General features: G+C 36.3%; 1 non-coding gene across 1 annotated transcript; it reads left to right on the forward strand.

Moving 5' to 3' along the window:
• Positions 1-2,600: 2,600 nt before the first annotated feature.
• Positions 2,601-2,707, forward strand: LOC131636016 (small nucleolar RNA R71). Its single transcript, XR_009293927.1, has one exon. It is a non-coding gene; the product is annotated as a small nucleolar RNA R71 (small nucleolar RNA).
• Positions 2,708-19,738: the final 17,031 nt, after the last annotated feature.

Here is a 19,738-nt window from a genome sequence, read left to right on the forward strand (position 1 = left end):
TAAAGACCTCCATTATTCCATCTAGGAAGTCGGCAAATATTGCCATCATGCATCTTTGGAAGGTCGCGGGTGCATTGCAAAGCCCAAAAGGCATTCGTCTATAAGCGAATGTACCATAAGGACAGGTAAACGTGGTCTTCTCTTGGTCGTCAGGGTGGATAGGAATTTGGAAAAATCCGGAGTATCCATCCAGATAACAGAAATGCGAGTGTTTAGCTAGGCGTTCGAGCATTTGATCTATGAAAGGTAAAGGGAAATGGTCTTTTCGGGTAGCTTTGTTTAGCTTCCTATAGTCAATGCACATTCTCCATCCAGTTTGGGTACGTTATGCTACAGATTCGCCTTTTGCGTTAGTGATTACAGTAACTCCTCCTTTCTTTGGTACGACATGAACAGGACTAACCCATTTACTATCGGATATAGGATATATTATTCCGGCTTCTAGCAGTTTTTGGATTTCCTTTTTAACCACATCGCTCATAATAGGATTTATTCGCCTTTGATGTTCTCTAGAGGTTTTACAATCGTCTTCGAGCATAATGCGGTGCATACAGAGGGAAGAACTTATTCCTTTCAAATCTGATATGTTATATCCTAAAGCGGTTGGGTATTTTCTTAGGACAGTAAGTAATTTTACAGTCTCGGTTTGTCCTAAATCAGCGTTAACTATAACTGGTCGGTTACGTTCTTCGTCTAGGAATTCGTATCTAAGATCGGTAGGCAGTGTTTTCAGTTCTATAGCAGGTTTCTTCGGTCCAGGAATAGGATCAGGAGTTAAAGCCAAACATTCACTCAGGTGGTTATCTTGATATTCCCCACGCCAGTTGTCATCTTCAAAGATTGGCGGTATCGGAATTTTTAGGATCTCGGTTTCCTTATTTGGTTCGGATTGTATTTCATTAACACACTCGTCGATTATGTCAGCAGAGCAGCATGTGTCAATTATAGAGGGTGCTTTTAGGAATTGGGAAAGAATAAATTCTATTTTCTCTTCTCCTACTTCGAAAGTAAGCTTTCCTCGCTTGACGTCTATAATTGCACCAACGGTTGCTAAGAATGGTCTTCCTAATATGATCGGGATGTTAGAATCTTCTTGGATCTCCATAATGATGAAGTCAGTTGGGATGTAGAATTGACCTACACGAACAGGGATATTTTCTAACATTCCTACAGGGTATTTGACTGAACGGTCAGCTAGTTGAAGAGACATTCTCGTTGCTTTAAGCTTACCCAGATTTAGTTTCTTACAGGTTGAAAGAGGCATCAAACTAACACTGGCTCCTAAATCGCACAGGGCTTTCTCTATGATGGTTTTTCCTATTACGCAGGGTATAGAGAAACTACCAGGATCTTTCAGTTTTGGAGGCATGTTATTTTGGATGATAGCGCTACATTCAGCGGTAAGCGTTACAGTTTCGTTATCCTCGAGTTTCTTTTTGTTTGATAGGATTTCTTTTAGGAATTTAGCGTACGAAGGCATTTCAGTTATGGCTTTTGTGAACGGTATGGTTATGTTTAATTGTTTCAGAAGTTCTACAAATCTTTTAAATTGCGCTTCGGTTTTTGATTTAGCTAATCTCTGAGGGTAAGGAATTGGTGGCTTATAAGGTGGTGGTGGAACGTAAGGTTTTTCTTTTTCAGGTTCCACTTCGTTATTGCTCTCATCAGTCTTAGCAGTTTGATCATCGGTTGATGTCTTTTGGGTTTCCTTTGGCTCTTGTTGGGACATGGGTACGTTTTGAGTTCTAGGATCAATAGGTCCATCGTAGTTCGTTCCACTTCGTAGTGTTATCGCGTTCGCATGTCCTTTAGGATTAGGTTATGGTTGAGCAGGAAACATGCCAGCAGGGGCAGCAGTAGGTGCTTGTTGTTGAGCTACTTGTGAGATTTGAGTTTCTAACATTTTGTTATGCGTAGCTAAGGCATCTACTTTGTTCGATAGTTGTTTTAGTTGCTCGCTATTGTAGATGTTTTGATTTAGGAAGTCCTTATTGGTTTGTTGTTGGGAAGCTATAAATTTCTCCATCATGATTTCTAGATTTGACTTCCTAGGGGTGTTTTGAGCAGCTACAGGCGCTTTTTGGTAGCCAGGTGGTACAGCAGGTGCTTGTCCAGGTGCGTACAACGTGTTGTTGTTTTTATAAGAAAAGTTCGGATGGTTTTTCCATCCAGGGTTGTACGTGTTAGAATAAGGGTTTCCTTGAGCATAGTTTACTTGATCAGATGGGACTCCAGTCAAGAGTTGACATTCGGCAACTACATGTCCAGTCAATCCACAAATCTCGCAGTTAGGTGCTACAGCAGCAGCGGTGGCTGAAGGAGTGATGGTTAAGTTCTCGATCTTTTGAGTTAAAGCGTCTACTTTAGCGTTAACGCGGTCTATACCACTTACTTCGTACATTCCTCCTTTGGTTTGGGTTTTCTCTAGAGCGGCTCGTTCTCCACCCCATTGGTAATGGTTTTGTGCCATGTTCTCTATGAGGTTGTATGCTTCATCATGAGGTTTGTCCATTAATGCTCCGCCAGCAGCGGCATCTATAGTCATTTTAGTGTTATATAGGAGACCACCATAGTAAGTATGGATGATCAGCCATGGTTCGAGTCCATGATGAGGGCATAGTCTAAGCATGTCATTGTAACGTTCCCAAGCTTCGAAGAGTGATTCGTTATCTTTCTGGGTAAATCCGTTGATTTGACCTCTTAGCATAGCAGTTTTGCTAGGCGGAAAGTATCTCGCTAAGAATACTCTCTTCAATTCGTCCCATGTAGTTATGGAATTAGAAGGCAGGGATTGAAGCCACGCTCTAGCTCTATCTCTCAAGGAGAAAGGAAAGAGACGTAATCGAATGGCTTCGGAACTAACGTTGTTAGCTTTGACAGTGTCGGCATATTGCACGAACACAGATAAATGGAGGTTGGGGTCGTCTGCAGGGCTTCCAGAGAATTGATTCTGTTGAACAGCTTGGACCAACGAAGGTTTCAGTTCGAAATTGTTTGCCTCAATCGCAGGTGGTGCGATACTTGAGTGCGGTTCAGCGCGTGAAGGAGCGGTATAGTCTCTAAGAGGACGAAGAGCAGCCATCTCTAACTTTGGGGTGATTTGATTGATTTGATCAGTAAAAGTCAATTCCTGATTAATCGGAATTGGTGCTACTTCGGGAAGATTGCGAGCTCGACGTTTGACGTTAATGAAACGTTCGATCTCGTTAATTCGTTGTATTAAATCTCCTCCTTGTGAACGAGTATTTGGCATACAATCGTTCAGAAAGAAAGGAAAGAATTTCCCTAGTCTCTACGGTGTAACAGTGAGTTACGATATCGACTTAAATAATCCCCGGCAACGGCGCCAAAAACTTGATCGCGACTTTACGTGTCTATAAATCTGATGACTGCAAGTGCACAGTCGTGTCGTGTAGTTTTAAAAGATATCGAATCCACAGGGACTATGAATCGATCTACCGTTATCTAAGGTTACAATGTAAAGCTAGGGCTACTAATATTTTGATTGTTCCTAAGGGAGAGTGATTGTGACAAATAAAGAATATAATAAAAGACAGATATCAGTATGTATTTCGTTTAACTTAAGGTGATCCGAAGGTCCATTGGCTTTTGCATAATTTAATTAAAAATCTTTACTAATTCAATTGGTTAAAAATCCTCGTCTCAAACTTTCGCTCTGTTGATTTAGATTACTATCCTAATCCTAATGTACGCTTTCGCCATCCCATTAGATTTTAGAAAAGCTTTTTGGAAACAACGTAATTAATAAAATGCTTGTTTTATGAAGTTGTTATCTATTTAAATCTCCTAATCTCAAACTTTCGCTCTGTTGACTCAGAACAAGTTAATATCCCTAACGTACGCTTTTGCCATCCCACTCGGGTGTAAAAACAATTTTTGAAAATAAATAAGTCCCAATTAGTTTTAATACGCTTTCGCCGTCCTTAAAACTAATATCCTATGTCTACTATCCAGTTAAAGATCTCAAACTTTCGCTCTATTGATTTTAACCTTTGATCGTCTTAAGACCTCAAACTTTCGCTCTATTGTTCTTAAGACTTAGTAATTAAATTAGACATACAAACCAAAAACAAGTGATAGTTAACAAAACATAATTAAGCCAATTTATTTCGGATCCCACAGTTAACTTACTTTACATACCGATACCTTAGTAATTTAGCCAGACATATTAATACGGTTAAGCATGCATAAATTAATTTGGCTTATAATAAAAGGCATGTTAATTGACATATAATATATCATGCAAATAAATATATAAATAAAGGCAGTAAATATTAAATCTGATTTAAATAAATTGAAACTGAATCTTCGAGTACTGAACTTCCACCACAGGTTAGCTGGATCGTTCTTCGGAAATTAAACGGACGAAAAATAAAACAAGGAAAATAAAAGGCGATAAATCTAACGTAAGGCTAGATTTATAAAAGGTTCACAACAATTTCCGGTGTAGAAATCGTTGTGAGAAAATAACTGTTTGAATTAAAGGAAGGCAGAAAAATATAAGGCACGGTACAATTTCGGCAGCACTTCGTTAGCAGGAAATCGGACAGGTTGAAGTGAAGTATCTGCCTCTATTTATAGGCGAGGCTTTGCAGTTGGAATCCGTGAAATGAGGGAGCTTTTCATACTGGGCTTAGAGACGTGTGTCTCCGCTTCTTCAGGAAGTTCCTTTGAATGACTTGAGACGTGCGTCTCAAGTGGAGAAAAAGTAGGGGAATGGAGACGTGCGTCTCCCTTTTGGTGACGTGGCAGCAGAACGTTGGAGACGTGCGTCTCCACTTGCGGGGATGGTTTGGGCCACGCACATTTGATCTTCAGTGGGCCTTTAGGTCTTCTTTAGCATATTTGGGCCTTATTTGCACTCCCATTTTACTTCAGCACCCATTTTTCATCTTTTAGGCATAAATAGTGGTCGTTTTAGCTCCATTTCTTCTCCTTTTCACAAATAGTCACAATAAGAGTGTAAAACCTGAAACAAAGCAAAAACTCGCGTAATATCATAATAAAACAATATAATAAACGGAAAATGCTATAAATATCTATGGATTTCAAGCTAAATATAAGATATAAAATCGTGTTATCAGTAGACGTTTTCCCTTTCCATAACTCATAAGGAGTAGTTGAAGTACCTCCTCTCAAAGTGCCTCTATTATGAACGTAGTAAATTGTAGTCATAGCTTCGGCGCAAAACTCCAAAGGTAATTCTTTAGCAAAAATCATAACTTTAGTTGATTCCTTTATGGACCTGGTCTTTTTCTCAACAAGTCTACCCTGTTGACAAGAGATCTCATGGCTGATACCTTCATAAGCATAAAATTCAGAGAAATTTGCATTCTTAAATTCTTTTTCATGGTAGCTCCTAATATTTTCAATACCCCTTTTCTTCTCTTCTTGAATGGTAAGATATGGATTTTTGAAAATTTCAAAAACATGTTGTTTCTCTCTAAGAAAATGCATCAAAGTATGCCCTGAAAAATCATTTATGACCACATAGACATATCTCTTTCCACCCATGCTTCCTATCTTCATAGGTCCCATTATATCCATATGAAGAAGTTCCAAAACTTTGGATGTAGTATGATGTTGCAACATTGTGTGTGACATCGTGATTTGATTTATAGTTTCACACTCACAGCAGACTTTCCCTTCTTTGATCTTCAACTCTTGCATTCCCTTGATAGCTCCTATAGATAAGACATCTTTCAGCCCTTTTAGACTAAGATGTCCAAGATTTTGGTGCCATAGTTTTACTTCATCTTCATTGGTTATCAGACAAGTGAAGGAGTATGCAGTAACTTGAGATTCCCACAAATAACAGTTGTCCTTGGATCTAATGCCCTTCATGAGAACAATATCCTTCTTTTCTTTGAATAGACATTCAGACTTTGAGAAGTAAACTAACAAACCTTGATCACATAGTTGACTAATGCTAATGAGATTAGCAGTTAATCCCTTTAAAAATATAACATTTTCAAGGCTCGGGGAACCAACACACGTCAATTTTCCAACTCCTTTTATCTCACCTTGAAATCCATCACCAAACCTGACAGAACCTGAGGGATGGGGCCTGATATTCACCAACAATTCCTGAATTCATGTCATGTGTCTAGAGCACCCACTATCAAAGTACCGGTCTTCACCATTATAGTTTCCCAGGGAAGTATGAGAAATAAGGTTAAGATCCCTATTTTCAACACTCCCTTTTTTGTTCACCTGATCAGCCTTAGGATGAATTGAAGATTTTTTATCTCCGAACATTTTATAGCAGAAAGGCTTTATATGACCATATGCTCACCATAATAATGACATATCCATTTGATGAATGAGATTTGGATAATGCTTTAACATGTCTACCAGGATGTTGTAACATGTTGTTGGACATGTTAAAAATTCTTCTCTTTTCAGGAGGGAGGCATTCTTCTTAAGACATTTTTATTTGTTTGTTATTAGGTTGACAAACTATTCCAATATCATCTCTTGTAGCATCAGCTCTATCTTTAGAGTAGTCTAACAAATTGTTAAGCCTAGAATTTAAGAGAGTTACCTGACTTTGAAGATGTGAAATAGAACATGAAAGCTTTTGTTTGTCATTCTCCAACTCAGCTATGGTTTTTCTCTATTCTTCTACAATCTTGAGACTTTCTTCACACCTTTCACACATATCCTCACAGGATACATCCAGATCTTCATAGAGGATACTCTCATCATAGGCTTCCACTTCATCTGCCCATCTTCTATACACTGCCAACACTAGTTTGGTGGTCTCATTATTGTCTTCATCTCCGGAATCATCATCAGACCACGAGATAACAAATCCTTTTTTCCTACTTCTTGAGGTAAGTAGAACATTTTGGATTAATATGACCATAACCTTCACATTCATAACATTGAATTCCTTTGCTTCGATTGGTCTTGTCCTTTGTCCTCAATAGTTGTGACCTTCACATCAAATATTTTAGGTAAAGACCTAAGAATCTTCCTAACTATCTTGTCTTCTAATATCTTCTCTCCCAAGGCACTTGATGCAGTAGCAATTTCAATCATTTTCATATGATAATCTCGAATTGTCTCATCATCATTTATCTTCAAATTTTTAAATTTGGTAGTAAGAAGATGAAGTCTTGAAATCTTCACTTTAGAGGTACCTCCATAAGTTGTTCTAAGGATTTACCAAGCATCATTGGCTTTTGTACATGTATTAATTAACATTAAAACATTCTTATCCACTCCATTGAATAAAGCATTCAAATCCTTGGAGTTTCCAACATCACCTTTCTCATCATCATCACTCCAATCTTCCTCTGGCTTCAAGGAAATATTACCTTCCTTGTCCTTGTTAACAGGATGCTCCCATCCTTTCAAAAACAGCCTTCTAAGCCTTGAGGTCCATAGATTTCAGAAAGGCCGCCAATCTAAAATTCCACCAGTCATGGTTTGATCCATCCAATAGAGGTGGTCTATTGTTGTATCCTCCTTCTTTATCCATAGTACCATAAAATTATCTCTTGAATCTCACCCAATAATTAAAACAGGGTGCCTGCTATTGATGCCAATCTAAATTCTAGTACTTTATAAAAACGAATGTTCTAAAACAAATTCAATGTCAGGACAAATGTTATGACATCTTCTAATAGAACAACAGACTTAAAAAACAAATTGTGCAAAAATGGACACTGATGTGAGAGAGACATGATGATTTTGACGAGTATTGTAGGTTGAATGCAGTTGGTCAATAAGTTTAAGTTTGTGGCGAGTAGTGTATATTCATGCCTGATAATTTTTCCTCCTGAAGAATGTATTTATTTTCTTGTTTATACCTTTTTAGTTTAAACCCATTTTAACCTAAGCTCAAAAATTGATAGTTCTTTTGTTTTAGGATTGGCATTAATTTTAGTAAAACAAATATTTCAGGACTATTATAAATAGGATATATTATATTGGTAAAAAGAACAGGTTAAACAAGTGTCCTATGGTACGAAGGAACATGTTGAGATGAATGTTTCATCATCTGGAGCAACATGTCAGACAAGATGTCCTATGCAGTAGTCATTCGACATCGTGGCTGTTCTGGACTGGATTGATTGGATCAAGTTAAGATTCAACATATACAGAATATTCTGGGAATATTACGCGGTTTTATGTGGCGCTGATTGATAGGTCTGGAAGATTCAAGTCAGAATCAAGGAGAATAATCACTTTCTAATTATGGGGTAAATTTAGGAAATTTGATTGAAGATCTATTTTTATGCAGAATCTTTTGCAAATTTGTAGCAGCTGATATGTTATGATTTAAAAGCCCAAATCCAGTTGGGAAAAGGTTATAAATATAAGCATTGTAACCTTGAAAAGACACGGGTCCAAGTTGTATAAATACTAGGGCTTTATCGTTTGTACCACTCTCTATGAGGGTTGGTTGTTTTGTAATCCACTCAACATGTAAGTGGGAATTTTTTCCTTGAGTTGTAAGGTTCTATTATCTATCTTAAGTTGTGAAGCATAGAGTTGATTATTGTGCATTCATAAGTTATGAAGTATTGAATGTATGTGAGTCACTTATGTATCATTGATACAATTATCTAAGTGTGTGTTGCTTGTGTTTCAAGCTATTGTTCTTGATCAAAGATTTTAAGCAAGATCGAGTATTTTTAATTAAGATGTTTTTAATCATGTGTCTCTTGTAATTGAAGAGTGAGGCAAAGGGTCGTCAATACCGGTAACATGTTTTGTTACTGTGAGATATCATTGCGGTGGTTGGAAGTGAGAGGAGTTTCCCTTATCTTGAAAGTTCTTAGGTAGAAGTTTCACTGGATAGGGATTAAGTAAGAAGTCAGTACACTAGAGGTTGTTTACGTGTGAGTCGGAGGTTGTTTGCATAATACTTTGAATTGATACTGCTAATAGTGGATTTCTTTCCTGGCATGGTAGCCCCCATAGTAGATGTTGTTGTACATCGAACTGGGTAAACAATTTTGTGTGTTGTTTACTTTTTAGTACCAATGTTAATTGTTTATACCTTGCTTGTATGTTACATCAGAGCATATGTCCCAACATGTCATAGGACATCTGAAATCTGATTTACCAGAATTTAAATTGGTATCAGAGCAGGCATCCTATTCTGCTCTGGGTGAGATCCTAGAAAAGATACTTTCTGGTTCATAGGCAAGGAATAATGTGTCTACGGGAAGAAGGTTTGAGCTTGCATAAGTTCATATTGTCGTTTAAATGGTCCCTTGAAGTGGAGGATGGACTATTTGTGACACGGAGATGTCCTGAACCTTATTGATGCTATCCGTTTTGCATTCTTGGTGAAGAGTTGTTGTTTTAGGTTTGATTTATTTTCAAATTGATGTTGATCTTTTGGCACCTAATGTGTGGTGTTCAAAGATTGTTGCACCGTTCCTGAAGTATGTTGAGGAGCTTTGTAGTGTGTTTTGCTGCATGCTATCTGATGTAAACTTGGGTATTCCTTGTCTCTAATGTTGAGACCCTTAGTGATTAGCTCTTGAAATAGAAAGATGGAAATGACTTTAGGGTTTGATCTTCTCATCAGGTTTATCCTATGGTGATGGGATATATGCAAAACTGAAATGTTGCCAAAGATACTTGAGTTTTATCTCTCAAGTCCACTCATAAAGGCACTTTAGTGTATGGTTGATATATTGTTTAGAAAGTCTGACAAGATCATAATAGACCTTGGAACAATGATTTGAGCCATTTATTTTGGCCTCTATAATAGTCTTCCAATTTCTTGACCTTATTAGGAAAGAGACTTCCAGTCTTTCTGTTGTTGGTGTATCTGGGGCTTGGACTATTGTTAAATACCTTGAAGGTGATCAAGGACTGCTTTGATTTTCTGTGAGCAGTAATGACTTCATAACCAAGCTCAACCTTGAGTTCCATGAGAATGGAGCTGGTATCCAATCAGATGTTGGGATATCATGTCAGCAAGTGTGGATATCCCTATTTCTTAATTGATGCTCTAGGTACTAAACAAATTTGTAATGGACACATATGTTTGGAACCTATTCATGTTTTGGAAGAGGATGCATCTGGGATATATATCTAAGATGCTTTATTCAGAAAACATGTCTTAGATAGGAAGGTTGGTTTAATGATGATCAACCTATTGGTTACTTCGTGGTTTAGTTATATTCTGATCCAAGTTAGTATCTCAGCCAGATTTATTGAGTATGAAAGTCAAGGTCATATATCAAGGGTATTGTCTTTGTCATCTGAAAGATCAAAAGAGTCGGTTGTGATCTTGTTCATTTAAAACATGTTCTGATGGTGTTGGAACAGAGAGAATATTGTATGGATATGCACTAACCACATTTTGTATTGCTATTAAGGGGGAGAATGATTGATTCTCAAGGTATTCCTAGCAGTTGGTGAAGAAGAATTCTTGATCTGAAGTTGGAGATTCTTGAAGAGATATCAAAGATAATGTCTATACATCAGTGTAATTGAGAATCTATCTCAATATGGTTGATTGATGTGTCTCTCAAACAGGATGGAGGTTGTTTACTCAAACTTGATATCACCTTTCAAGTCTATGAGAACATGGAACTCTGGTTCTGATGGATTGGATGATACATCCAAGGGTTTGTCTATCATGGAGATGTATCGACCTAAGTGATTGATATTGTGCTAAAGGATCATCCAAATCTCCTAGTATGAGCATTGTAGAAGTGTGTATGGAAAAAAGAAGGAGTTTGTAATCCTGTTAGGGACCAAAGGATTATGGTTCTTACAAGAGGATTGAAGGGCATTCATTTGTCTTTAAGAATGAGGAAGGAATAGAAAGTGTGATCATGGTATGGTAATTATAAGGAATCTCGTCTTTCGATGCCTCAGGGTTGTATCCGACACCTCAAAGTCAGACAGGAAAATTGTGTGTATGCAAGAAGAAGTTATTAAAGATGTGAATGTTACTGATGATAAAGACCTTGTCGGGAGCTGGGTATTTATTAAATGTGGATGCAAATCTATTTTCTAAACTCCTTATTTCAAAAAATATATGAGAGTTTATTTTTCTCCATGGTTCTCTGGTGTGTGGTAGTTATTGTAGATATGGTCTTTTGAGATCTTCCTGTATGAGAAAGGACTTCAAAATCATGACAAGTCCTTTTGATGATGAGTACAACCAGAAGCTGATGTCCCCTCATGATGTTGTAACTTCATGCTTGAAGTTGCTTGGAATTATGGGAGGAATATGATGCTCAGTTGTCAGAAGAGGCTCTTCTGAATATTTGGATTAGACTTATTAGTTTCTAATTTTGTCTACAATAGTATAACTGGTCATTGAAGCACTACCTTATTAAAGACTCCATTAGTATCAGCAACTACTAGTGGATGTAAGGGCAAAAGAGTGTTGTCAGACAACGTGATCTGATCAGCATGTAATTGGGATGGTAGAGTCAAACCAATGGTGCATGACATCTTAACCTCTCAAATGGTTCTCTTATGACAATGTGTGTAAAATTTCCAGGACATTTATTAGAGGAGTTTGAAGGTTGAATTTGGTCTCAAGGGTTTAGTGAAAATATAGCCCTTCATTATGAGAAAGTGAATAGTTTCACATAAGCTCGTCTAATGGTCAAGCGGTGTTTGACAGAGGAAATGGTTGTCCATGATAGGGATAGCAGAGTAGTTGCTTGTGATTAGCTAGTGTATTGGTTCTATTTTGATTAAATTTGGCGAAGTGGCATTATGAGGAAGTAATTTCAAATAACCTATTAAGACATTAAGCAGCTGGATGTAGTCTTGGTCGTAAAGAGCAAGATGATTAAGTCTAGAATATACAAAGGACTGTGTGTATATCTCTATTGAGTACCAGATGCTATAATGAGAGTATGGAAGACCATGTGAAGATATCCTACAATGTCTGACCAGATATCAGAACATTATGCAGGACATGTTTCTATTGTGTACATCAAGAGAGCAATGTGGACATCATTTTTAGTACACGTTAAGAGGAAATGTAAAACATGTTTTGCATGCGCGTTTATTGAAAGTTGCGCTCAGGAAAATCAGTCAAATGACATTCAAGACATTCAAAACGGGTTTGGATGGTGCATCTTGAATTGTATAGTTATCTTTATCAAATAATGTTCTCGTTGACAAAGATCGTTATTCCCTAAGAGCTATTCTGGACTATTTAAACAGGGCACTTCTCTACCGTGTGCATTCAGTGGTAGCTATCCCTTCTTTGTTTTCATGGGTTTCGCCCAAGTGTGGATGGGTACACTTTGGGTTTGGTCCTATGAGGTCATTGGTTGTCAATTTTTGTCCAAAAAGGAGGAGAGAAATGTTATCTTCCTACTAATTCGGGTTTCTGGGTTCGATCTTTCTTCCTTTTTATGTATTATGATCTGAGTTATGAACACAATTTTGACTTGTGTTATGAGTTACCCAGGAGTAACAATGAGGTCTTCTGAGTTTTCCTCTAGAGACTGCAAGTTGGTGTTTGGCTGCTCCCTGCGAGGAATGTTTCTGGTTAATGGGGAGCTACCTCAGCTTGTGGTGAATGTTTCTGGGATTGAGAACCAACCATTATCCTAAGATAAAAAGGATGCTTTGCCATAATGGATTGATTCTCCTGAAGATGAAAGAGGATTTGTTGTATAAAGATAAAGATTTTGGATCTCAGGTTGTTCTCCTCATGTGCATCAAATGCTGCAATGGAGCTCATTTAAAATGGAGTAAAGAAAATATCAAACAAGATGTTCTGCTGATGTTTGTAGTTTTTTTTTGTTTTGTAATTCTGAGTTGTATCATTATGTATATTTGTTTTAGCCAAATGGTGCCAAATGAGGATATTGATTGTTTTCTTGTTTTATGATTGGCATGAATTTTAGTAAACAAATATTGCAGCACTATGATAAATAGGATATATTATCTTGGTAAAAATAACAGGTTAAACAAGTGGTGTATGGTACGAAGGAACATGTTGAGATGAATGTTTCATCATTTGGAGCAACATGTCAAACAATATGTCCTATGAATAAGTCATTCCACATCAGGGTTATTATGAAATGGGATGATTACATCAAGTCAAGATTCAACAGATACATAATATTTTGGGAATATCACGCGGGTCTATGTGGCACTGATTGATAGGTATGAAAGATTCTAGTCAGAATCAAGGAGAATAATCACTTTCTAATTATGGAGATAATTTAGGAAGATTTGATTAAAGTCCTATTTTTATGCAGAATCTTTTGCAGATTTGTAGCAGCTAATATGTTGTGATTTAGAAGCCCGATTCCAATTGGGAAAAGGTTATAAATAGAAGCATGGTAACCTAGAAAAGACACAGGTCTAAGATGTATAAGTACTAAGGCTTTGTCGTTTGTACCACTCTCTATGAGGGTTGGTTGTTTAACAATCCACTCGACATATGAGTTGGAATGTGTTCCTTGAGTTGTAAGGTTCTATTATCTCTCTTAAGTTGTGAAGCATAGAGTTGATTATTGTGCATTCATAAGCTGTAAAGTATTGAATGTATGTATTTCACTTAGGTATCATTGATACAGTTATCTAAGTGTGTGTTGCTTGTGTTTCAAGCTATTGTTCTCGATCAAATCTTTTAAGCAAGATCGAGTATTTTTTATTAAGATGTTTTTAATCATGTGTCGCTTGTAATTGAAGAGTGAGGCAAAGGGTCTTCAATACCGGTAACGTGTTTTGTTACTGTGAGACATCATTGCGGTGGTTGGAAGTGAGAGGGGTTTATGTTATCTAGGAATTTCTTAGGTGGATGTTGCACTGGGTAGGGATTAAGTGAGAAGTCAGTAAACCGGAAGTTCTTAGGTGGATGTTGCATAGTATTTTGAATTGATACTACTAATAGTGGATTTCTTTCCTGTTTTGGTAGCCCCTAGAGTAGATGTTGTTGTACATCAAACTGGGTAAACAAATTTGTATGTTGTTTAAATTTCAGTACCAATGTTAATTTTTTATACCTTGCTTGTATGTTACATCAGAACAGATCTCCCAACATGTCATGGGACATCTAGAATCTGCTATACCAGAATTTCAGAAATGCGGAAATTGTTGAATGGCATTCTTTTCCTCTCACCATTCCATGTGGATACGATAAAACCCTTAATACTTCCAATATTGTTTTTTCCGCTTTACTGTATCAACAAAATTGCACTGTTGTCGCAAATCGGTGTTTTGATATTGAATTGCATCGCAATAGTTTCTATGGTTTTGAGCTTTGTATATATTGTATATTTTCACTTGTATAGTTTTACTTGTATATATTTACATATTAGTATAGGTACGTAGTGTGGTGAATGTTTGCTAAATAAGTTGAAATTGGACCAGTTATGAAATTTCATTCTTCACTTCTTAACTTGCGTATACAATTTCACGCGGTCTTTTAGTATGTTTATAGTAGTTTGTTTTAATGTGTAATTTTTTGTTAGTTGTGTTTGTTTTCTACCCTTGTTATATATGGTGTGTTCAAGTGTGTGTAAATATGTGTTTTGTATCATCTATTCAAGTGTTGTTGTAAATTTTCTAGTTTTCGTAACGTTTATTAAGTGTTTGATTAGGGCTTTTTCTTTAGGTTTGCGCTTGAGGCGAAAGCATTGGCATGTCGAAATGAGGTTACTTGTTAAGCAAAAAAACAATAAAGGCGTTCAGCTAACGACGTCAAACAAGCGCTTGTTGGGAGGCACCCCAACGGTTGTACATTTTGTAATTGAGTTAGTGTAGGTGATTAGTGGAGGTTGGCTGAAAGATCAAATGTATTTTTGATTTTTCTGCGTTTTCCTGATACTGCTAAGCGCGGCCTGCACCCGCTTAGTGTGCTCAAGAATTTTACGCCTCTTTGTTTTGTGCTAGTGGAATTTTTGCTTCACTTGGCCCTCCTTTTTCTCACTTTCATCAAGGCTATTTAGTATTAAATAATGGTATTATTTTCTACTTCTTTTGTTTGTTGTTTGGACTCCAATTTTGGTTCGTTAACTTGAAGATTTTTTAGGTGATTTTCTAAGTTTGGTTGTTTCAACTTGCGGATGTATGGTAATGATATTTTTGAAGTTGTTTCATGCAAGGTACTTGTTTATCGTTTTCTATAGCATAACATGATTAGGAAACTTATCATTTGTACAATTATCATGACATTCATTCTTTTACATTACTTGCTTGTTGATTGAATCACCTTAGTTCTCACACCTCAAATGTGAGGAAACTTTCCATTGTTTACTATATGCAGGAGACCAAAAATCTTTGTTTTAACTAGATTTTATTATGTTTAATCTTTTATTTTTGTTAATTGTATGAAAGCATAAAAAGAATCAAGACATTTTGTTTCATTTTGAACACAACCACCTTGACCAAATAGTAAATTTACCTGTGAGTGTGTGAGCATTTGTAACCTCTTTTGAGACTTTTTATCAATATCCATGTTAATTGAACTTGATGCTTGCATATGAGTATTTAGTTTTCTTTTTTGTATAGATTTTTATCTTTGTTTTTCTGAACCCTCAACCATGATTTATGATTTAAAATTTTACCTTGCCTTAGAAAGTAGGGAGTATTCATATTATGATGTTGATTGAATTCAAGTTGGGTAAAAAAATGTTGTTTGATTATTGGTTGGTTGCTGTGAGGTTGAGAAGAAAAGAAAAAGAAAGAAAAAATGAAAAGAAAAAAAATGTAAAGGATTTGAAAAAGAAAAAATAAGTATCAAATAATTGTGCTTAATAAGTATTGTGTTTGGTGTAACACTTGGGATTGTAGAAGAAGTTTGATTGAAATTTTGGTGCTTGAAACTTTGTGGATTGATCACTCTCTTAGGTTTAGGCAAGTTATTATTTCAATTACCTTTAAAAAATACCCCTTGTTTGTTATCCAAGCCACATTACAAACTTGAAAAGCCCATGTGATTCTTGTTTTTGTGTTTTCAATATGAGTTTTTCGATGAATGCATAATTTATCCTTTTGTTTGCAAGATTGTTGGATGAGTGTCAAAGTCCCTCAATTTTGTGTGTTTTTCATCCCTTGATGAATTTTTGCTATGTGTGATTCATGATTGAGCTTGTGTTGTTTTAGATTGTTTGGTATGATCAGTGTACTTATGAGTACTTTCGTTTTCAGGTTGTCGTTGTATGATTGTGGTAAGCATTCTTTTGCTTGTACGTTTTTGTTGACCCATGCATTTGTTTTTGTTTTTTGAAACTTGGTGATTTGTGATTTCTTGGTTGACTATTTTTGTTCTTTAAGTTGATTGATTTTTGTTTGACGACAAACAAGTTTAAGTTGGGGAGAGTTTGATAAGTGCAAATTTGTAGTTATTTAACTATATAGTTTTTTTTTAATAAATCCCAACTTTTGTGTAAATATGTATAATTTGTGTTTTCGAGTCAATTATGTACCGTTTGATAGTTTTTCATTCATTTTATAGGTATTGGTGCATGTTTGGAGCATTGAGCAATAAATTGTCGAAGGCACGACTTCAAATACGCGATTTTGGAAGAAAATAATATCTGAGCCCGCTAAGCCCATTTCTCACCGTGGTACAGCTTTTTTGGCAAAGGAAAAACTAAGTTTCTGATCCTGCTAAGCGCGTTAAGTCCGCTGAGCACTGTCACTTTTACCACCCCATATATTTTAAATAAGTGGCAGCCCGCTAAGCACATTGAGCCCGCTTAGCGCGGCTGCATAAATTTTGTGTATATACTTTTCATTTCAGCCATTTTCTAGGTAATGGTTTTGGGGAATATTTGTTTCAACTCCATCAATTTTATTCTTAGGTTAGGATTAGATAGAAAACAACAATTGGGTCTTGCATGTGGATGATTAGAGGTAGTTTTCTCGTCAATCAGAGCTGACAACCCCTGAGATGTTTGGTTTTCCTGTCCTTTTCTCTATGAATTTCTCTTTTGTTTGGTTTGTTTGTATATTTACTCTGAACATATGTATATTTGTTGATCATGTTGTTGTATAAAACTTGCTTTACAAATCAATCTTGATGTCTTCCTTAATCTTTTCGGATTTATGTTTGGATTTGTGATGTTATAAAAATATACCTCACAAATCTTGATTGAGGATGGATATTTGTTAGTTTCTAGATTCTAGAGATAGGTTTAGAGCTAACAATCACTTGTGTATCAAAGCTTAAGACTTTCGTGTTGTTGTTTCGCGCCAGAGATCGTCGACACGAGAATATGATTGTTCTCGTAACTTTGCGTTAGACATAACCTTGGTTGTAATACGTCTCATAGGTGTTGTAAAAATGAACACTGATGTGAGAGATACGTGATAATTTTGACAAGTATTGTTACTTGTGTACAACTAATCGATAGGCTTAAGTTTGTGACGAGTAGTGTATATTCATGCCTAATAAGTTTTCTTCCTGAAAATGTATTCAGTTTCCTGTTTATACCTTTTTAGTTTTAACCCATTTTAACTTAAGCTTAGAAATGCGAAAACTATTGAATGGAATTCTTTCCCTCACACCATTCCCTGTGGATACGATAAAACCCCAAATACTTCCAATATTTTGGTTGTCGCTTTAGTGCGCCAACAACAAGATACCGTTCGATTGACTCATCGATTTCGTCCATGAATCATTCCAATTTCTTGTTTTTCCTTCTTCAATATAAAGGAAGCTCACCCTCTCTTTATTTAACCCGGTATTCTAAAGCTTTACATTTTTTGTGGATTTTATCTCTCTATTTTTCTCCTTATCTATCTAGAAATAGTTTTGTTTCATTTAGCTTGACTTAGTGCTTTTGAGTGAAACTTTACTTGTGAGGAAAATATTGTATGTTCGAGCCATTGTTTTAATTCTTATGAGTGTGATACTCATGAGAAATTGAGTTGGTTTGTGAAATAAACCATTCGTAAAATCTATGATTTGGTTTTTTGAACTTAGTTGGAAAAGGTTATGTTTGGTTTTTGAGATAAGTCTGAAATTATCTAAATGGATCGTTAGCTTAGTTTGGGGTAAAAGCTATCTTTGATTGGGTATAAACTTGTAAAATCTCAAGATTATATTGTATTAAGGTTTGTGGCCATTAACCTATAAAAGCTCAAAGTTTATAGTCAAAACCTCAAGAAGATTTATTGGGGATATAAGTAGGCCAATAGTCACGTCGAACCTGTATTAATATTGTTAGAGGATAGGGTAGTGATTTAGAGGAGAGTGAATGGATCAACAGAATTTTCTGCGATGTTTTTAAAAAAAAAAATTGCGTATCGGAAGCATCTTGGAATCGACTCTCGTTTATTTCAAGCCGCTATTGGTAGAATCAGATATGCTATACAAATGCGAAGATAATTTATGTGCTCAAGAGTATAAAAGAATCAATTACTTTTCAAAAACTTTAACCATTTGAATATGATATACTTGATAGCCTACTTCCAATGAGATAATGGTTTGATAAATTTCTAAGGCTATTTATCAAACAGCTAGTGTGCAGCAAATGTATTTGCACTAAGACAAAACAACAAACACTTGGTGTGCTTTGTTAACTTGTTAAGGAGATTCAAGATTAGTGAATTGAATAACTTTGATTGCAATCAAGGGTTATAATTCAGTAGTCTAAACGTTTCCGTATCACAATTCTACTCTTGGATCAATTTTCAAATTAACAATTAACAACCAAAATCAATAACATGCAATGCAGAAACTAAGAAAAAGAGAACACAAGATTTGTTTAGGCAGTTCGCCGATCGTCCTTGCTACGACTACGTCTGCCCCCAATTTCAAACGAGAATTGAGACAGTTTTCATTTATCAATTTGCAAATGTTATTACAAGAGAAGATTAAAGAAATTAACAAAACAAAACCAATTATATGTTGATTCTTTATCTTCTCTCCCCTTGATCTTAAGCAGGATCAAGTCGACCCAAGAGCTTCCTTCGATCCTCCGGCTACCGTGACTTTCTTGAACGAACCCTTGTTCTTTAAGACCTACACTCGACTGAATCCTTTGCGAAGCCTCTTGTCAAAAACCTCCAAATCACCTTGATCTTGGAGGACCAAACCCCAAAGGGTTTATATAGAGAAATTCCCACAATCTTCACCCCAAGGAATACTCAATTCCTATCCATGGACGTTATCAGACTTGAACATGTACCCACAACACAAAAATGATTATGTATAGTTGTGTTCGAGTAGGAAGAATAATGAAGACGAGAAGACTTGTGTATCTTTCAAGTTTCAATGTTGCTTGTGAATGTTGTGCAGAAAAGTATATATATGAGTGTGTGAATGTTAAGCTGAAGCTACAATCAGATGCCCAAAAATTCAATTTATGCGCGTGATGTGTCGACCTAACTGATGCAGAGAGTGTTATCTGATTCATGGTTCAGTATGTGTCGATCCAAGCTAGATGTGCGTCGACCAGAGCTTGATAGGTCAACCTGGTGGAAATAATGAGTCGACCTAAATGTATCAGTGAAGTGAGCTTGTCTTTCAGTCTGTTGGAGGTCGACCTGGTGAAGCCAGTTAGTCGACCTAAATTGAGCAGAGATGAAGGTTGCTTTTCATCACTTGTGTGCGTCGACCTATGATTTCTGTGAGTCGACCTAAACTGTCCAAAATTACAGACTTGTTATTCTTCAGTTATGTGCATCGACCTATGTTTTTTGTGAGTCGACCTAAACTGTCCAGAATTGCAGACTTGCTATTCTTGACTCTGTGTGTCGACCTATACTTGTTGTGAGTCGACCTGCGCTAATGAGAAAATCCCAAATA

Source organism: Vicia villosa, unplaced genomic scaffold (assembly GCF_029867415.1).
Source record: "Vicia villosa cultivar HV-30 ecotype Madison, WI unplaced genomic scaffold, Vvil1.0 ctg.001616F_1_1, whole genome shotgun sequence".
Taxonomy (NCBI): Eukaryota; Viridiplantae; Streptophyta; class Magnoliopsida; order Fabales; family Fabaceae; genus Vicia; species Vicia villosa.